This window comes from Sinohyriopsis cumingii, chromosome 10 (genome assembly GCF_028554795.1).
Source record: "Sinohyriopsis cumingii isolate HCF-2022 chromosome 10, ASM2855479v2, whole genome shotgun sequence".
In the NCBI taxonomy this organism is placed as follows: Eukaryota; Metazoa; Mollusca; class Bivalvia; order Unionida; family Unionidae; genus Sinohyriopsis; species Sinohyriopsis cumingii.
This window is the reverse complement of record NC_142970.1, coordinates 32,986,358-33,007,404: the sequence shown is the minus strand read 5'-3', so window position 1 is coordinate 33,007,404 and position 21,047 is coordinate 32,986,358. Positions and strand designations below refer to the sequence as shown.

Below are 21,047 nucleotides of genomic sequence, written 5' to 3'. Positions count from 1 at the left end.
TCAAGGAAATCTTTCATCCAAAGTTTGTTAAAGTTCTATCCATGGAAATATGAGACAACGTCAGTTCCAAAATCTTCAATCAATGCATCCTTGTAACCTTAATGAAATTTCTAGCACCATGTCCTGAGACGTGATGTCAGATAAGCCATGATTATATTTCACAGTAACAGTTTCTGCTGGCTTTATGGATCTCATGATGCTTAATTAATTTAAAGTCAAATACAACAAACGTTTCATTGATTGACTTTATAGCTGTGAATATCGAGTAAGTCTTATTAGAAACAATACGATAGATCTATAGTAAAATGTGAATAAAGCGTAAACAACAAGTTACATCTCTATCGAAGATATAATGATGGTTATTTATTTTCTGTCGCCATGATTGATATTTCGTTAAATGTAAAGTACAACAAGAGTTTTCATTGAATTGAATAGAAAGTCTTTGTATAAAGAGTGAGTTTGTTGGCTAGCAATACCAGCTTCTTAAAGTGCAACAAATGAATTGATAAAAGGTAAAGGACCTATCAGCTAGTTTTCTTTCTCCATTTTACATTTCAAGTCTCGGAGATACAAATGACCAAGTGGAGCTAGCAGTCTTTTGAGATGTGCACGTCTGAAGTAAAACCAATCTGAATATTTTATAACCCACATTGCGCATACCAATCTTACACCAAAATAGAGGGATTTAAAGGTAAAACGGTAGAACGGAACCAAAATCACATTAGCTTTGCATCACAGATTTGGACTGAACTTTAAGGATGCTAATGCTTGGAAGAAGAAGAGGCCCATTATTTTAAGGGGTGTCTAGGTTAAAGATCATATTCACCGTGACATAGAAAATGGTATTTTCAGAACACATTTAATTTTTCTGCATAAAATACGTTTAAATACAGGGTTGGTGTATAATTTTCTCTTCTTGGTACTCTTGTTCTACTCGCTTTTGTTGTATGACTTCTCTCAGTTAAACTTTCTTTCACAGAAACAAAAACTCTGATGTATGTGCGTATGAAGACTGCCATTGTTCTGTTGCATGATTTTTATACACCTTTCTTTTCCTGTATGCTGTTTTATTTTCAATTCTACTTTATAAATACCCAGCAATACATATTACAGTGTATGAAGTTACTTGTATTATCTATAAAGAGTTTGACTAGATATCTCAATGTCTGCAGTTTATTGTAATGTTTGCTCCATTACACTTAGTAACGAATGAACTTTCTACCCCAACAATCCCTCACCGGGGTCTACGTCAAAGTTCGGAATCCTTCGTGATCACCTACGTATCGTTATAAAGCGTGATAAAACATGATCACTCTCCGTCAGTCATACTAGATGGATACCAGGCTACAAGTTAAGCAGTGAAGTACATAGGAATCCATAGACAACCAACGTGTATGCCCAGAAAAAAATATGTCTGCGAAGGTTTTGGTCACAGGATGGGATAAAAATAACCATTCGAACTCTTAGTTTCTGATTAGAAAGTATAAGCATTGTGGGACAAATGAGCTTTGATTCACTTCCTATATACTTTGTAACACTTCCGATATACATTGATACGCTTCATATATACACTGATACACTTCCGATATACATTGATACACTTTCGATATATAATGATACACTTCCTATATACCATGATACATATCCTATACAATTTTTACACTTCCGATATACATTGATACACATCATATATACATTGATACTCTTCCGATATATATCGATACACATCATATATGCATTGATACTCTTCTAATACATATCAGTACACATCATATATACATTGATACACTTCTGATAGGCATTGATACACTGACTATATACTTATACCATGCATTCCGCCAAATACCTAAATGCATATTTGCACTTATAAGGACCATAGCATGTCTCAAACTTATTTGGAAAACTGTAGTACAAAATACCGTCACCTTGACTAAAATAGATTACGTTATTCCTTCTAAGCTGTATAATCATAACTGGAAAGGATGTCACAAGTACTCGCGATGTGTCTTTCTTTTCAATTTCTGAGAAAATGGGAAAGAGGAATACATAATTTGTTTCCCTTCTGTTTCGTTGTTCCCATAACATGTTGATATAGAGACACTTTCTTCTTTACTTCTTTCTCTTTTCTTTTGAAATAATATTGCATTAAAATACTAAGCATATAAAAATGTATTATTGTACAGAACAAACTTCCTAAGGCACTCAGTATTATTTAAGGCATCTTTGCCAAGTGCAATACTTGAATAGAAAGTTGGATAAAAAACATATGCATCTTATTAAAGGATTTAATTGTATATTTGTGTTTAGCAACATATTATTATGTGATACATTATTTCTTACCGCGAAGATATTTGGCAATTAAATGTAAGTGTCTTCAGGACACGCAAAAATCAAAACAAAGATAAAATACACTTTTAACGCGTTGGATACTGCAACTAAGTTAGGATACACTTCTAACGAGTTAGAAGTTGCATAGGATTTAGAATGCACTTCTAACAAGTTAGGTGTAGTATTGAAATTAGAATAAATTGTACCGTTCTGGTGGCATAGTGGTTAAAGTGTTCGCCTCGGAAGCGGGAGGTCGTGGGTTTAAACCCCGGCCGAGTCATACCACATACTTACAAAAATGATACTAACAGCTGCCTCGCTATACGCTCAGCATTAACAGGTTAGTGTTAGGATTGGTCTGCCTGGTGTCAGGATAATGTGACTGGGTGGGACATCACGATACATGTCTGCGGCATGATACCCCAGTGCTAGACATCACTCTAAACTGCCACATTGCAGACATCATAGCGATATGACTGAAAACTTGTTAAAGCTACGTTGCAAATTCAAACACACACACACACACATAACAAATTTCTAGCGTGATAAACCATTAGTAGTATACAGTAAATTTATTTCCTTTCATGTGTTTTTTTAAAAATATTTTATTATGCAATTACCTTTGTCCTTAACAATGAATTATTCAGTTTCCAGAAACCTGGTTCATTTTCAAACTTTGTGGAATGTAAGGCATTATAGAGAAATGGTTTATACTATTGTTTGGATATCTGTGAGTAGCAAATACACTTTCTCCATTAATCGGAACAAATCTAGATTTTTTTTTGTAAATCAAAGTCTGCTCCTCAAACTCTGCATTATAACTCTCTAGAAATCCAAGTCTTGTTCAGCCCAGTAGTCTGTCTGTTACTGTTGGATTTTCACAATCTTGAACTAAGTTTCGGTCTACACAGATGACAGTGATATTCCAGGTCTACAGGAATGAGAGTGATAGCTTAGTTTCGGTCTACACAGATGACCATGATATTTTAGTCGATAGTTCCGGTCTAATGGGATGTGAGTGATAGCTAAAGTCTACACAGATTGTAATCATAGTTCCGGTCTACATAGATTACAGTGATAGGTCCAGTCTACACAGATGCAACTGATAGTTCCGGTCTACACAGTTGATAATAATAGTTCCGGTCTACACAAATGACACTAATAGGTCCGGTCTACACAGATGACAGTGATATGAAAGGTGCACTCAACATCAAAACATATTGAAACATTTCCACTTGGGCCTTTCATATTCATACTATTACATGTTGTTACTAAGTGTCGTTTGCAGATTCTTAACTTCTATATTAAAACCAAGTACATTTCCCCAGCGAGCCAAAGATCTGACTGATTCTTTCAAATCTCTATTGTTGTAGAATATTGTCACCACACCATGAGATGTGCTCTTGTCATAGCTAATATTTATATACCCACTCACAAAACGTTTTTTTCTTTCTTTCTGACCAAGTACTTTTCCACCATCTAAGCACCTGAAGTTTGTAGGTAGCTTACACTTGTATTGAAGGACAACTTCTTCATTTTGAGGTCAATAGGTCAAGAATAATGGTCTGTATGACTGTAAGAAGGGAACTAATTTCCGCACATTCACTTTAGTTCTCCGTATTTATTGTTACGAAACTTTGTGGATGACATTTCACTTCAGATAAGTAAAACACTTTCAAGTTCATGGTCAAAAGGTCCAATATAAGTGCACTGTCACCGAAATAATAATAATGGTTTCTGTCCGATCACATTTGTTCAACATCACAGACCTAGACCAGATTTTGTGAATGGAAAAGACGGGCCGGAAAGAAACAAGAAGATTTCAGACGGTCAATTTCATAGGTCTTACTTACTGTGACTAAAAGTACAGAAAAACTAGTTAATGAACAAAACATTAATCAGTTATCCGTATCAGTGCCTCCTAATACACATGGTTGTGTTGTATAACATGTGTCTCCTAAATGTTATTGCACGGGAAAAAAAGTTGTATGCGCTTATACCGAGTATCACTGGTCTGTTGCTTGCTTCTGATCACTCCCTCTTTTTCCTTCATCAATTCATTTTAATTCCTTCTTAATAAGTACCAATTAGTATTTCCGACAGTACATGAAATGTACGTGTATCATGTATGAACACATTGGTTGTAGATAGAAGCCATCGCAATATCTGCAATTTCTTTTAAATTTAAACACGAACACTATTACGTACGAAAATAAAAGTTTTAGACCCCAGACTCCCACCCCAGTGGCTGCTTATGGATTCTGAGATGTTTCGTGATTATCTACGTTTCCCCATTAAACATGATACTAAACATGTTCGCTGTCCTTCAGTTACAGTAGATGGATATCAGGTTACAAGAAACAGTGACGTATGAACGCATGCAGGGAACACTAACAGGTAGGACTTATCACAATGTATCTACAAACGTTTAGATACGAGGCAAAATATGACATACTAACCAATTCGTAATATTAGTGTTTCATTGGAAAATTAAAATAGTGTGAGGTAAATGAACACTGATTGATATACTTCATACATCCTTACATTCCACCAGATCCTTAAATGTAAATTTACGCTTCTGTAGACAGTAACATATTGTGGACGTATTTTGAAAACTATTAATGTAGTTAAAATGTAGGTCGGACGAACTTTATTAAATTAAATTTCTTCGTTCCTTCCAAACACGATACGTTTATTTGCATGGCCCATTACAGGCATACAAACAAGATTTATGTGTTATGTGTATTTGATTTAATTTATATTTGATTTAATTTAATTATTTGTTTGTTAGTTTATTTTTATTTGTTTTCATTCTATTACATGCTATTGGAATGTAACTTTATTGACTGGATTTGACATTGTCCAGAAATTCAGTTCAGTTCTGTTTGACCTGACTGCTTTTGTAAACTAATAATATAAACTTTGTTTCTAATGATGACTTAGTTCATGACCTTGATTCAAAACCAGTAAGACTTGAAGCAAACAACATTTTTTTTTAGTATTTTTAATTCTTTTTCAGAGTACGATTCATAAAGTGTAAACGAGGCCATAATTGGAGCACGTGACAAATAAAATGTATCAATTAGTTTTTTCTAGAGGATTGACCAACCTCGGGGCATCTGTTTTGCGTCGTAGCTGGATTTATTATTGTTGTTTTGAGAAAGAATAGTAATTACTTGCCTTAACACTGGAGACGTTCAGGTGTTTTATGTTGTGACTAGCTTTTGGGGGGTTAATTATTTTAATTTTCTTCAAATTATTTGGATTTTAAGATATTATTTTTCCCTAGAAAAACTTGTGCTCTAAATGAATTCATGGACAAGGACAGTTATCGAAATTTACACAGAATTAAAACACTGGAATAGCATTGTCTGTGATTCAACATAGAACTGTTGATACATCCGTACGACCACAGTATACGTCATCGCCTTCCATTTTGGATTTCATCGGGATTCAAACTCAGTTTTATTAGGACTTTTTATTATTATTATGACTTCTATTTTTTAATTCTTGGAGAATTCTTGGATTAATTTTGGATTTGATTCGTAAAACCTTAAGTTCTTTGCCTCATTTATGTCTTGTTTTTCTTGGGAAATAATTTTTTTTTTAAAATTTTACAAAGCTTGTTGTCTTCACTTTTTTCTTGTCACGTTCTGCAAGAGCCTAAACACGTAACAAATGTCTCTATTTTCTCTACATTGCGAAATTTCATACCGAATTTATATGGAAACAGTTTGCTATTTAATTAATCCCCTTTCCTCCTTAAAACAATATTTGCATTTTAAAATGTAAACACTTGCAGATAGTATTTATGCTGACAAAACGTCTTAATGTGTTGAATATCGTGAGACTCGAACCCACGTGGACAGATGTGAAGTGCCATTGATCCAGAACCAGAGTGCCACTAATTTAAGTAGGATGTAGTTTTGAATATCCTGAGTTAGATCTCTTTTAAAACCATAGGGTTTCTGTCAAGTCCAATACTTGTAGTTGAAGTAGGATAATCAACTCATCTTATTTAAATAATTGGGACGATGGCTTGGATCACTGACATTTCACGTATGTTTATGTGGGTTCAAGTCTCATGATAATTAACAAACAAACAAACACACACACACACATCTTATTTAATTATGTGGGGCCTTAGGTTTGGATCACTGACACTTCAAATCTGTTGGAGCATTCGGGTCTCATGATAATCAACACGTAGATCGTATTTATATAATTGGGGCCCTGGGTTTGGATTACTGACACTTCACATCTGTCCGCGTGGGTTCGAGTCTCATGATAACCAACACATGCATCTTATTTAAATAATTTGGGGCCCTGGGTTTGGATTACTGACACTTCACATCTGTCCGCCTGGGTTCGAGTCTCAGGATAATCAACACATACATCTTGCTAAAATAGTGTAGTAGTATCTTACTCCTTGCATAATCAATGTCCGACAGCATTTATGATTACTTAGACTGAGTGAATTCATTCGTGTTTAACGGCATATCAACATGTACTAAGGAAATATTTGGCAATTAAATTTAATTAATTTAAACAGAGATGCACAACGGTAATGTATGATGACTTTCGAAACATAGTCTTCTGATAACAATCTGTCTAATAATTAAGTAATTATGCTTCATCCTCATGGTTGCCATTTCAGACACAGGAAGCCATTTTAATATGTAACGCATGTGAGAAATTTCCACGGTACACATACTAACACATCATGTTTGGCTGTACCTAGTAACAAATTTCACTTTTAATGTATACAATGACCACAAAGAATGTGACTATATGGAAAGATAATATGATTGCACGTGCCCTAAACGAAAACAAAGGGGACAAGGTAATAAACATGTCTTAGTATTAAAATCATATATAGATACTTGATACTTATAACGTTTGTACAAGTTTCTTCGAAGGTAAACTTCTCGAATAAAATGTGTACTCTGGTCAATGTAAAATACTTGTCTGACTTTTCAAAGTAGGAGTACTATTGATATAAATAGAATCGACGCAAAATATTTGTAATTGCAAAGAGTTAGAATATCGAAAGTTGGCCTAACTCAACCAGGTTTTTTTTAATACAGAAATATGGAGGCATTTTAGTGTAAACTCAAACGATTAACATGGGAGATGCTCATCTCGATAAAAGGTTTAGTCTAGTGCGTAATACGGTAGACACATTGATTGATGTGAAAACCTGAACTATTTTAACGCTTCAGCAAACCTCATGTGTAGAAACCTCTCCTCTTGAAAGCTCAAAGTCTGTTTTTCTAAGTACACCACTACTACTAGTACTTCTACATGTGTTATTGCTAATATTACCACTACTAGATATACTACTGATACTAATAGTACTTATACATATACTACTACTACAAGTACCACTACTAGTACTTCTACATGTACTACTGTACTATTACCACTACTAGATAGACTACTGATACTACTAGTACTTCTACATGTACTACTATACTATTACCACTAATATATATACTACTGATAATATTAACACTTCTTATATATTGTACTACTAGTACCACTAATGCATGCTATTATAACGCTAACGTTTATTATTCATTTAATAGTCACTATTACTGCCACTAAATGTCCCATTTTTATACATAAAGCTGTAATTTTGCTCATTAAGAAAAAAGGGGGATGTAAAATTATACATCAAAAACTAAAAGTGAATACTTCTAGGGCAACATCAGTATTGCAATGGAATTAAGAATATGGGTTTATAGAGGAGTGTGGCTGGAATTAAGAATATTGGTTTATAGAGGAGTGTGGCTGGAATTAAGAATATGGGTTTATTGAGGAGACTGACTGGAATTAAGAATATGGGTTTATAGATGAGTGTGACTGGAATTAAGAACATGGGTTTATAGAGGAGTGTGATTGGAATTAAGAATATGGGTTTATAGAGGAGTGTGACTGGAAATAAGAATATGGGTTTATAGAGGAATGTGACTGGAATTAACAGTATGGGTTTATAGAGGAGTGTGACTGGAATTAACAATATGGGTTTATAGAGGAGACTGGAATTAAGAATATGGGTTTACAGAGGAGTGTGACTGGAATTAAGAATATGGGTTTATAGAGGAGTGTGACTGGAATTAATACTTATTCTTGCCTTTTAAATATTAAAAATCTTAGACTGAGATGGTTTCAAACTAAAATAGTGCATGGAATTTTACCAACAACACAATTTTGAAAACAATTATAATAGTGGACCCTACAAATATGTGCTCTTTATGTAATGACTCTTTAGAGACTTTATCTCATCTTGTTTGGAACAGTTCCAAAACTTAGTCATTATTTATTCGTTTTCGTAGGTGAAAAGAATAAAGCATTATCACCTGCACAATGTTCGTTTCAAAACGAGAATTTATTTGTTGTATAATAAACCAAAACAACATAGATACAGTGTTCAATCTCCTTTTCTTTCAACTGAAATCATATATCTATACACGTAGATTTAATAATGAAATACCAAACATGGAACATTTACAAAGGGCATGATATTCTATTACATTTCAGACAAATATTATGCAGGTATCAGTTGTACATGGAACATGTTTGAGAACAAATGACAACTATACAGACATCTCTATGAATGATGCATACTATATTATCAAATCATATCTGCAATTTTAATTAAATTCGGATATGTCCATGTATGAAATTAAACATGGGTACGGTGATGGATGCATGTATAAAATTAAATATGTGTATAGTGCCTGAGGCTGCTGCTGCTGATGTATGAAATTAAGTACGTGTACAGTGAGGGAGTCATATATGAGATTAGGCATGTATACAGTGACGGCGGCATGTATGAAATTAAGCATGTGTACAGTGATGAAGGCATGTATGAAATTAAGTACGTGTACAGTGACGGAGTCATATATGAGATTAGGCATGTATACAGTGACGGGGGCATGCATGAAATTAAGCATGTGTACAGTGATGAAGGCATGTGTGAATTAAACATATTTACAATGATTTTGTTATGACCTCATTTATTTTTGTTGTTGGATATCTTAGAAAGCAAATATATATATATATATATATATATATATATATATATATATATATATATATATATATATATATATATAGAGAGAGAGAGAGAGAGAGAGAGAGAGAGAGAGAGATAGAAATACATCTAAAATTACAAGGTGTTAATACAGTAAATTGTTCAAGTCTCTTAATTTTAGCATTTATTAGGATGAGACTGATGATAATAGAAATGAATCATTTAACGTGATAAATGAATACAAATATTGTCAAATGAGTAAATAAAATGGGTACTGTATAAAACCTGTAATAAGTCATTCTTGAATATGGTAGTAACTTGCATTTGTGCATTGGCATATATGTGTAAATGTATATGTATATGTGTATGCATGTGTATGTGTGCATAATTGTATCAGTGCATATATATATATATATATATATATATATATATATATATATATATATATATATATATATATATAATATGGTTAAAATAAGCAAACCCTCTCTCTCTCCCACTCTCTCTCTCTCACACAGAAGTACCCAATATTAAATTCTGCGTTGGATTTATAATTGGAATGTATTACCAATGTACTAGTGTTAACCATTTTTCACTGTAAAGTAATGTCCGCTTTTAGTGAACTGTAAGGCAGTCAGTGAGATTTTTCTCTGACCCACATGCTACATAGATAAAACAAAGTAGCTGTCTTGTGTTGTATGAAGTTTTCGCAAAGTGCACTCCATTCATTCGTCCCTTTAACTCGAGTCATAAAAAAGTAATTTTCTAAAATATATATTTTGCTTAACTGTCACAAATTATGAACAGACAAGAGCAACTTGAACTAGTTATTGGCATGTGTACAATTTTATGTTATTTTAAATGGTTCATGATCTATGACAAGTCTGTTATTTACATCAATACTTACAAAAATGGCTTATAATCAAGTACAAATCTATCATTAGACCAACAGTTTAAAATGTTTTATAATCAAGGACAACCATATCATTTAGACGAATAGTTTAAAATGGTTTATAATCTAAGGACGAGTCGGTCATTAGATCAATAATTAAAATGGTTTAAAACCCAGGAAAATTTATGATGAATAATTTTAAATTAACTCATTAGCTTTTGTTAATATTTTAAAGATGATAGTATTTTATTTTTGAATTTTCAATAGATTCTCCAGACCTGAAATTCATTTTTTCTCACTATGTCTGAGCCTACATCATTAGATTCACTAGATCTGAAACTCTTTTTGCTCACTATATCTTAACTTGCTGACAATCGGTTGTCATACAAAACCGGGTAGTTTTCCCATAAGTTTTTATTTCTGTGTTATTAATGAGTGAATTTTAAAAAATGAAAAATAAAAATGAAATAAACATATGCCAAACTGCAGTGACATGTGTTAGACCAACATATTATATCAGTGACATGTGTTAGACCAACATAATATATCAGTGGCATGTGTTAGACCAACATAATATATCAGTGACATGTGTTAGACCAACATAATGTATCAGTGACATGTGTTAGACCAACATAATTTATCAGTGGCATGTATTAGACAAACATAATATATCAGTGACATGTGTTAGACCAACATGATATATCAGTGACATGTGTTAGACCAACATAATATATCAGAGACATGTGTTAGACCAACATAATATATCAGTGGCATGTATTAGACCAACATAATATATCAGTGACATGTGTTAGACCAACATAATTTATCAGTGACATGTATTAGAACAACATAATAGATCAGTGATATGTGTTAGACCAACATAATTTATCAGTGACATGTATTAGAACAACATAATATATCAGTGGCATGTGTTAGACCAACATAATATATCAGTGACATGTGTTAGACCAACATAATATATCTGTGATATGTGTTAGACCAACATAATATATCAGTGACATGTGTTAGACCAACATAATATATCTGTAATATGTGTTAGACCAACACGATATATCAATGGCAGGTGTTAAAACAAAGTGATTGATAAGAGGAATGTTAGACCGGTAGGATAAATCTGTAGCATGTGTCAGGCCAACAAGATAGGTCTGTGATATAATCTAGACCAACAAGATAGGTCTGTGATATAATCTAGACCAACAAGATAGGTCTGTGATATAATCTAGACCAACAAGATAGGTCCGTGATATGATCTAGACCAACAAGATAGGTCCGTGATATAATCTAGACCAACAAGATAGGTCTGTGATATAATCTAGACCAACAAGATAGGTCCGTGATATAATCTAGACCAACAAGATAGGTCTGTGATATAATCTAGACCAACAAGATAGGTCCGTGATATCATCTAGACCAACAAGATAGGTCTGTGATATGATCTAGACCAACAAGATAGGTCCGTGATATGATCTAGACCAACAAGATAGGTCTGTGATATGATCTAGACCAACAAGATAGGTCTGTGATGTGATCTAGACCAACAAGATAGGTCCGTGATATGATCTAGACCAACAAGAGAGGTCTGTGATGTAATCTAGACCAACAAGATAGGTCTGTGATATGATCTAGACCAACAAGATAGGTCCGTGATATGATCTAGACCAACAAGATAGGTCCGTGATATGATCTAGACCAACAAGATAGGTCTGTGATATGATCTAGACCAACAAGATAGGTCTGTGATATAATCTAGACCAACAAGATAGGTCTGTGATATGATCTAGACCAACAAGATAGGTCTGTGATATAATCTAGACCAACAAGATAGGTCTGTGATATGATCTAGACCAACAAGATAGGTCTGTGATATGATCTAGACCAACAAGATAGGTCCGTGATATGATCTAGACCAACAAGATAGGTCCATGATATGATCTAGACCAACAAGATAGGTCTGTGATATGATCTAGACCAACAAGATAGGTCCGTGATATGATCTAGACCAACAAGATAGGTCCGTGATATGATCTAGACCAACAAGATAGGTCCGTGATATGATCTAGACCAACAAGATAGTTCTGTGATATGATCTAGACCAACAAGATAGGTCCGTGATATGATCTAGACCAACAAGATAGGTCTGTGATATGATCTAGACCAACAAGATAGGTCTGTGATATAATCTAGACCAACAAGATAGGTCTGTGATATGATCTAGACCAACAAGATAGGTCTGTGATATAATCTAGACCAACAAGATAGGTCCATGATATGATCTAGACCAACAAGATAGGTCCATGATATGATCTAGACCAACAAGATAGGTCTGTGATATGATCTAGACCAACAAGATAGGTCCGTGATATGATCTAGACCAACAAGATAGGTCCGTGATATGATCTAGACCAACAAGATAGGTCCGTGATATGATCTAGACCAACAAGATAGGTCTGTGATATGATCTAGACCAACAAGATAGGTCCGTGATATGATCTAGACCAACAAGATAGGTCTGTGATATGATCTAGACCAACAAGATAGGTCCGTGATATGATCTAGACCAACAAGATAGGTCCGTGATATGATCTAGACCAATAAGATAGGTCCGTGATATGATCTAGACCAACAAGATAGGTCTGTGATACAATCTAGACCAACAAGCTAGACATGTGGCACGTGGTAGACCAAAAATTAAAATGATTACAAAAGTCTAATAGGCCATTGGCATGTGTTAGACTAGTATAACACAATTATTTTTTCTTTGGAAAATTTATTATGATTATTGTTGACATTTTTCTTTAGAAACACAGATTAAAATATATATTGTGTAAATTCAGTTTATATTGCAAATAAATAAATGATTAAGAAAATGTAATCATTTTAATTGTTGTTTATAACTCTTTCCTTTTAAACTAAGCAAACGAAAAAGTGAAAAGCAGCGTGGTTTTTTGTTTAAAATTTAACACATAATTTATTTCTCTAGAATGCAATGTGAAAATTTAAAAAGGAACATAGTTATGTGAATTAAATCCCAATCAGTCCTAAAAGTTTTATCACAATTCCACAAGTATAGAGTATTCCAAATGAATTTCAGTAGCATTATGAATGAATTCCAATCTTAAGTGTGCTGATATTCCAGTAGCATTGAATGTGCTAATGTACTAATTTTTAGTCTATCACTGTGGTGTAATTCAGACTGTCCCTGAGTGAATTCACAATAATTCCAAAATATTGACTAGTCTGAAAACCAATAAGCGCTTAGTAAATACAATTAATAATTTAAATGAATAATCACTCCCAAATTAGAACTGAACACAACTATAATTGATTCTACACATTTTTATATTAAGATATGGAATTAGTAACTCTGATGTTAAAAACCTTAACATATAGACTTAAAACACAATAAGAGAAACATGATGTAGGTCAAGTTCCGGTCATAGGTAAACACACATTTGCTTCTCGATTGTTAAAGAAATGTAGACCTTGAACATAGCATCAGTAAACAACTTATTTATAATTTACAAACAAGACTAAAAAGCAGGAACAATTATAGAACCTTGCATAAGGTCATGTCAACATGTTCATATTATCTTAAATTAGTTTACAACTCATGGGAAAAAGTTAGCTATGTATGTAGTTTAGAAAATGACACATACAATCTACAATCATGGGCAAACATGAATCATACAATAGAGATATTCATAAAATCATATACAGTTCCGTTTTCATTTTCAATGTTGTTTAGAAAATGACACATACAATCTACAATCATGGGCAAACATGAATCATACAATAGAGATATTCATAAAATCATATACAGTTCCGTTTTCATTTTCTTTAATGCAACAATACTTTTAATTTATATATTGGTTATATCATACAGAGGAAATGGCTTGGTCTGACTATAGCAAAGGAAATGGTGTGGCCTGGCTATATCTTGTAGATAATATGGGTTGGTCTGGCTATATCATGTAGATATCATGGGGTGACCTGGCTATATCATACAAAGGATATGGCACGGCCTGGCTATATCATATAGTGGCCTGGGTAAATCATACAGAGGAAATGGGGTGGACTGGCTATATCATATAGATAACATGGGGTGACCTGACTATGTTATACAGAGGAAATGGGGATGGCCTGGCTATAAAATACAGAGGAAATAGGCTGGTCCAGCTATATCATACAATGGAAATGGGGTGGCCTGGCTATATCATGTAAATAATATGGGTTGGTCTGGGTATATCATACAGAGCAAATTAGGTGGCCTGGCTATATCATTTAGAAAATATAGGGTGGTCTGGTTATCTTATGTAGATAACATGGGGTGACCTTGGTATATCATACAGATGAAATGGGGTGGCCTGGCTATATCATGTAGACAATATAGGGTGGTCTGGCTATATCATGAAGATAACATGGGGTGACCTGGATATATCATACAGAGGAAATGTGGTGACCTGGCTATATCATATAGATAACATGGGGTGGCCTGGATATGTCATACAGAGAAAATGGGGGTGGCCTGACTATAACATACAGGGAAAATGGGGTGCCCTGGTTATATCATACAAGGGGAACTGGGTGGCCTGGCTATATCATGTAGATGATATTGGGTGGCCTGGCTATATCATGTAGATGATATTGGGTGGCCTGGCTATATCATGTAGATAATATTGGGTGGCCTGACTACATCATGTAGGTAACATGGGGTGGCCTGGCTATATCATGTAGATAATATGGGGTGGCCTGGCTATATCATGTAGATAATATTGGGTGGCCTAACTATATTATGTAGATAACATGGGGTGGCCTGGCTATAACATGTAGGTAACATGGGGTGGCCTGTCTATATCATGTAGATAATATATTGGGTGGCCTGACTATATCATGTAGAGTATATGGGATGGCCCGACTATATGATGTAAGTAATATTGGGTGGCCTGGCTATATCATGTATATGATATTGGGTGGCCTGACTATATCATGTAGATAATATGGAGTGGCCTGTCTATATCATGTAGATATTATTGGGTGGCCTGACTATATCTTGTAGAGAAAATAGGGTGGGTATCAAAGGTATGTATTTAAAAACTGCTTCTAAGTTTAATTTTTATTATTGAAAAATAAATATACTGAAAATTAAATGTTTTGATTATGCACTGACCTCTTCTTCATTCTTTTTTGGTTTTAAGGTCATTGTAGCCCATTATTGGCTACATCATTCAGTTGAAATGGGAGATATGTGCCGTTTCCAAGGCTATTCCAAGGGTATTATGAAGCACCCGACGTGGGTTGGCCTGGGTAGGCATCAAATCGAAAATCCTTTTATTACAAACCTAACATCTTCCAACTGATCTGCCACTGTTTCCTAAAATGTTACAGGAAATATTCAGGATGACTCCTTTGTATTGCTTATTGTTTTCTTTCTTGCTTTAATTGGATAGGTTTAGCAAATAACATAATGGCCAATACGTATGAAAATAATTTTGGTATAAGATATATTTGATAAAAGGTTACTAATGACGGGTGCGATGATGCATGACAGATCAATTGTTCAAGAACAGCCAACATGTGTACACAACAAGATGTTAACTAATACCTTACTGATACAATATGGGAGTTGAAGGACAAATTATGGGTGTCTTGTTAAGGTGTTACAAGTAATAAAGGATGGCCATGATGTCTTCTGAAGTTTAGATGCAAGTCATCAGACCATTATGGGAAAGAAGATATGATCCAGAGAACAGCCAATAAAATATTTTGGCAGACATCTTAGAGTAAATATTTTTGTCATGTTTAATTGTTATGGCATTATGTCTAATAGCTATTGCATTCTTATGTTTAATTGTTATAATATCATTATGCTTAATTGTTATGGTATCATTGTGTTCAATTGTTATGGTATCATTATTTTTAATAGCTATGGTAGCATTGTGTTCAATTGTTTTGGTATTGTTATGTTTAATTGTTATGTTATTGTTTTGTTTAATTGTTATGATATTGTTATGTTTAGTTTTCATGATCTTGTTATGTTTAATTGTCATGGTATTGTTATGTTTAATTGTTATGTTTAATTGTTATATTATTGTTATGTTTAATTGTTATGATATTGTTATGTTTAATTGTTATGATAGTATTATGTTTAATTGTTATGGTATTGTTATGTTTAATTGTTATGGCAGTATTATGTTTAATTGTTATGGTAGTATTATGTTTAATTGTTATGGTATTGTTATGTTTAATTAATATAATGGCATTATTGAAGATACTGTATGAGGAATATGCAAGAGAGGCTGGTGCATACTGTGTTCAATTCATGGCAAAATGCTGATTCATGTGTTTTCTCCCATTGCTTAAAAACCATCATCTAAGAAATACAACACATTCAAAAGTCCTAAGTTTGCATTGTGTGTTGCAAATGTCTTGAGTTTGCATTGTGTGTTGCAAAGGTCCTGAGTTTGCATTGTAACTTTGGAGAACTATTGGAGTCAGCAACCATATAAACGAGTCAGCAACCATACAAACCCGGCAACAGGAAACTGCAGCTGAAGCTCTTTGCAGGCTGAGCATATTTGTCCTGTCAGTACAACATTTTAAAGCTGACAGAGAGAGGACATTATCCATTCTTCATCAAATGCAAAAGTGATTTAGGGGGAAATGTTCACCAGAGATCTGTTGAGAACCTGTTAAGTATGTCTAATCACAATGAATGTCTTCAGTGGCCAGCAGACAGTGATCTTGTGAAGGAAACTAAAAATGCTGTTAGATGTTTCTTTAAAAAATTCTTTACAGTGAACTATAATATAAACAATTCTTTCTTTTTTATTAAGTAACAACATATTGATCAATATTAATTATTACTGCAACATTAACATAAGAATCCAAATTTGATTTATGCTCAAAACTTACTGCGTAGTTTTAGTAAGAAGGGAATACATATTATGGCAAAAATGAATTTCGATTTATGCTTTCAGTCCCATTGAAGACAAGAAATGTATATTGATACAACTCAACTAGTTTAAAAGCCAATCTATGGATAAAAAATGTGACAATCTATGGTTTGAGATCATGGTTCTGTGATATGAATGGTAGAATATGCTGGCCAGTGATGGACCAACAACAAATAAAACCAGTATGGTATGCTGGCCAGTCATCGACCAACAATAATCAAGACCAGTATGGTATGCTGGCCAGTCATCGACCAACAATAATCAGGACCAGTATGGTATGCTGGCCAGTACACGGTATGCCCACTGTTAGCCAACTGTGTTATCACGACTACCAAGTCTCAGTAGAGATTAACTTCATGCAAGCAAGTATCAAAACAACAGTGTGATAAGTGTAACAGTTTCTAACTTGGCCACATCTTTGAGACAGTATGTCCAATTTTAGCCAATTGAGCTATCAAAAATCACATGGTCTCAAAAGGCTACAAATAGAAGCCATCAAAACTCACATGGTCTCAAAGGACTACAAATAGAAGCTATCAAAACTCACATGGTCTCAAAAGACTACAAATAGTAGCCATTAAAACTCACAGGGTCTCAAAAGACTACATATAGAAGCCATCAAAAACTCACATGGTCTCAAAAGACTACATATAGAAGCCATCAAAACTCACAGAGTCTCAAAAGGCTACATATAGAAGCCATCAAAACCCACATGGTCTCAAAAGACTACATATTGAAGCCATCAAAACTCATAGGGTCTCAAAAGGCTACATATAGAAGCCATCAAAACTCACATGGTCTCAAAAGACTACATACAGAAGCAAGCATCATAACAAATGGCTGATGAGTGTAATGATTTTTAACTTGGCCAAAATTTAGGACACTTTTCAATATTAGTATTTATATACATGTACATAACAGAGGTTTCAATAGTATTATGTATATAAAATGTACATATCAGATATTGCAATATTAGTATGTATATACATGTGCATATCAGAGATTTCAATATTAGTATGTACATACATGTACATATCATAGATTTCAAATGACCATATTTGCCAGGCATAACACATTTTTCTACTAATTCTGTATTAGTGTGCATGTATGTATTGGAATTTGTTTTAAAAATTTGATGAGGGTAACTCTGTTAGTATAATATAGTATTCTTCCCTTACTCCCACAGGATGAACAAACTATTGTAAACACAAGAGAAAAAAGAAAATTAAAAATAAGACAAAAATACAAACATTACAAACATATTATAAAAAATGATAATAATAATAATAATAATAATAAAAATAATAATATAAATAATAATAATAATAATAATAATAATAATAATAGAGCATTCTTAAATACATTTAGGAGAAAAGCACTTCAAAATGATCATATTTGCCAGGCATAAGAGATATATAAGACCAACTGACTGTTTGCAAACTTGATTCATTGGACATGGTGTCCATAACTACTAAAAAAAGACAACATGAAATCCAAAATTGGGAAGATGGGGTATACAAAAATCACAAACCATGACGTTTAGAAATGAAAAACTGGGTGACATCTTTAATCTTTACCAGCATCTGCTGGAATGGAGTCATGGGGTGCCAACATACTTATAATATGGCATTGTTTGGTCATTTAGTTTTATTGGTGAGATTCTGTTACCTGATGATGTATAAATAAATTGGACATGGTGACCATAATTATACTATGGCATTGTTTGGTCATTGTGTTTTAGGGGTGAGATGCTATTAACTGATGATGCATCAATAAATTGGACATGGTATCCATCAATAAATTAGCCTCATTATTATTTTATGTGTATAGATGTACAATGTGCTAATTTATTGATGGACAGCAAGTCCAATTGATGCATCATCAATTAATAGCACAATGACCAAACTATGCCATAAGTTGTGTATCATGATATTATTGATAGGCATATTGTTTCATCCCATGTTGTGTTTGCTTATGTATTGATATGTACTGTAATCTATATTGTACATCATATGTATTTATATGTGACACAGAAATATCATTTCAACAATTTTGTCTTTGGTTATTGTATTTTGTCATATGTTGAGACAAAAAGACAATTGAAGGCTAGAAAATCTTATCACATGGACATAAGAAAGCTCTATCTTTCAATGATTGCCCCTGGCTCAGTACTATGAATGTAACATTGGTCCCTCACAACATGTGGATGCTCAACATCCTATATTTCAATGGTCCCTCACACCATGTGACTTATGAAAACCCTATATTTCGATAGTCCCTCACATTATGTGACTTATGAAAACCCTATATTTCAATGGTCCCTCACACTATGTGACATATGAAAACCCTGTATTTCAATGGTCCCTCACACTATGTGACGTATGAAAACCCTATATTTCAATGGTCCCTCACACTATGTTATTATGAAAACCTTATATTTCAATGGTCCCTCACACCATGTGACTTATGAAAACCCTATATTTCAACAAGTTTTCCTGGGTCAGTACTATGGACATAACATCAGTCCCTATTACCATGTGACTTATGAAAACACTCTATTTCAATAATTGCCACAGGGTTGGGTTTGGTGTTATACAGTACGGCAAGACAAGTAGGTTATTTAGTGTAAAGCTTTTGGTTTGGTTTGATATTGTACAATGTAGCAAGACAAGTAGGTCATTTAGTGTAAGACGTTTGGTTTGGTTTGGCATTTTACAGTGTAGCAAGACAAGTAGGTTATCTAGTGTAATACTTTTTTTGATTTGGTTTGGCATTGTATAGTGTAGTAAGACAAGTAGGTTATTTAGTGTACAGGTTTTGGTTTGGTTTGGTATTATACAGTGTTGCAACACAAGTTACTTAGTTTAAGGGTTTTGGTTTGGTTTGTTATTGTACAGTGTAGCAAGGCATTTTAATTACTTATTTTAAGGGTTTTGGCTTGGTTTGATATTATGTAGTGTAGCAAGACAAGGTTATTTAGTGTAAGGGTTTTGGTTTGGTTTGGTATTATACAGCGTAGCAAGAAAAGGTTATTTAGTTTAAGGGCTTTGGTTTGGTTTGGTATTATACAGTGTAGCAAGATAAGTAGGTTATTTAGTGTAAGGTTTTTGGTTTGGTTTGGTATTATACAGTGTAGCAAGACAAGTAGGTTATTTAGTGTCAGACTCTTGGTTTGTTTTGGTATTATACAGCATAGCAAGACAAGTAAGTTACATAGTTTAAGGGCTTTGGATTGGTTTGGTTCTGTATGGTGTAGCAAGACAAGTAGGTTATTACTGTAAGGCTGTTGGTTTGGTTTGGTATTATACAGTGTTGCAAGACAAGTAGGTTACATAGTTTAAGGGTTTTGGTTTGGTTTGTTATTGTACAGTGTATCAAGACAAGTAGGTTATTTTAGTGTAATTCTATTGGTTTGGTTTGTTATTGCACAGTGTAACAAGACAAGTAGGTTACTTAGTGTAAGGTTTTTGGTTTGGTTTGGTATCATACAATGTAGCAAGACAAGTAGGTTATCTAGTGTAAGGTGTTTGGTTTGGTTTGGTATTATACATCATAGCAAGACAAGGTTATTTAGTGTAAGGGTTTTGGTTTGGTTTGGTATTATACAGTGTAGCAAGACAAGTAGGTTATTTAGTATAAGGGTTTTGGTTTGGTTTGGTATTATACAGTTTAGCAAGACAAGTAGGTTATTTAGTGTAAGTCTTTTGGTTTAGTTTGGTATTATACAGTGTCGCAAGACAAGTAGGTTATTTAGTGTAAGGCCATTGGTTTGGTTTGGTATTATACAGCGAGCAAGACAAGTAGGTTACATAGT

General features: G+C 33.7%; 1 long non-coding RNA gene across 2 annotated transcripts in view; it reads left to right on the top strand.

The window, feature by feature from the left end:
* Positions 1-21,047, top strand: part of LOC149789853 (uncharacterized) — a 268,141-nt gene that overhangs the window by 41,002 nt on the left and 206,092 nt on the right. The window contains exon 1 of one of the 2 annotated variants that reach the window (XR_016423739.1): positions 15,056-15,584. The exons of the other annotated variant lie outside the window; for it this stretch is intronic. This is a non-coding gene — a long non-coding RNA (uncharacterized LOC149789853). Of the gene's footprint in view, positions 1-15,055; positions 15,585-21,047 lie in introns of those variants that run through there. 2 annotated transcript variants of the gene reach the window in all.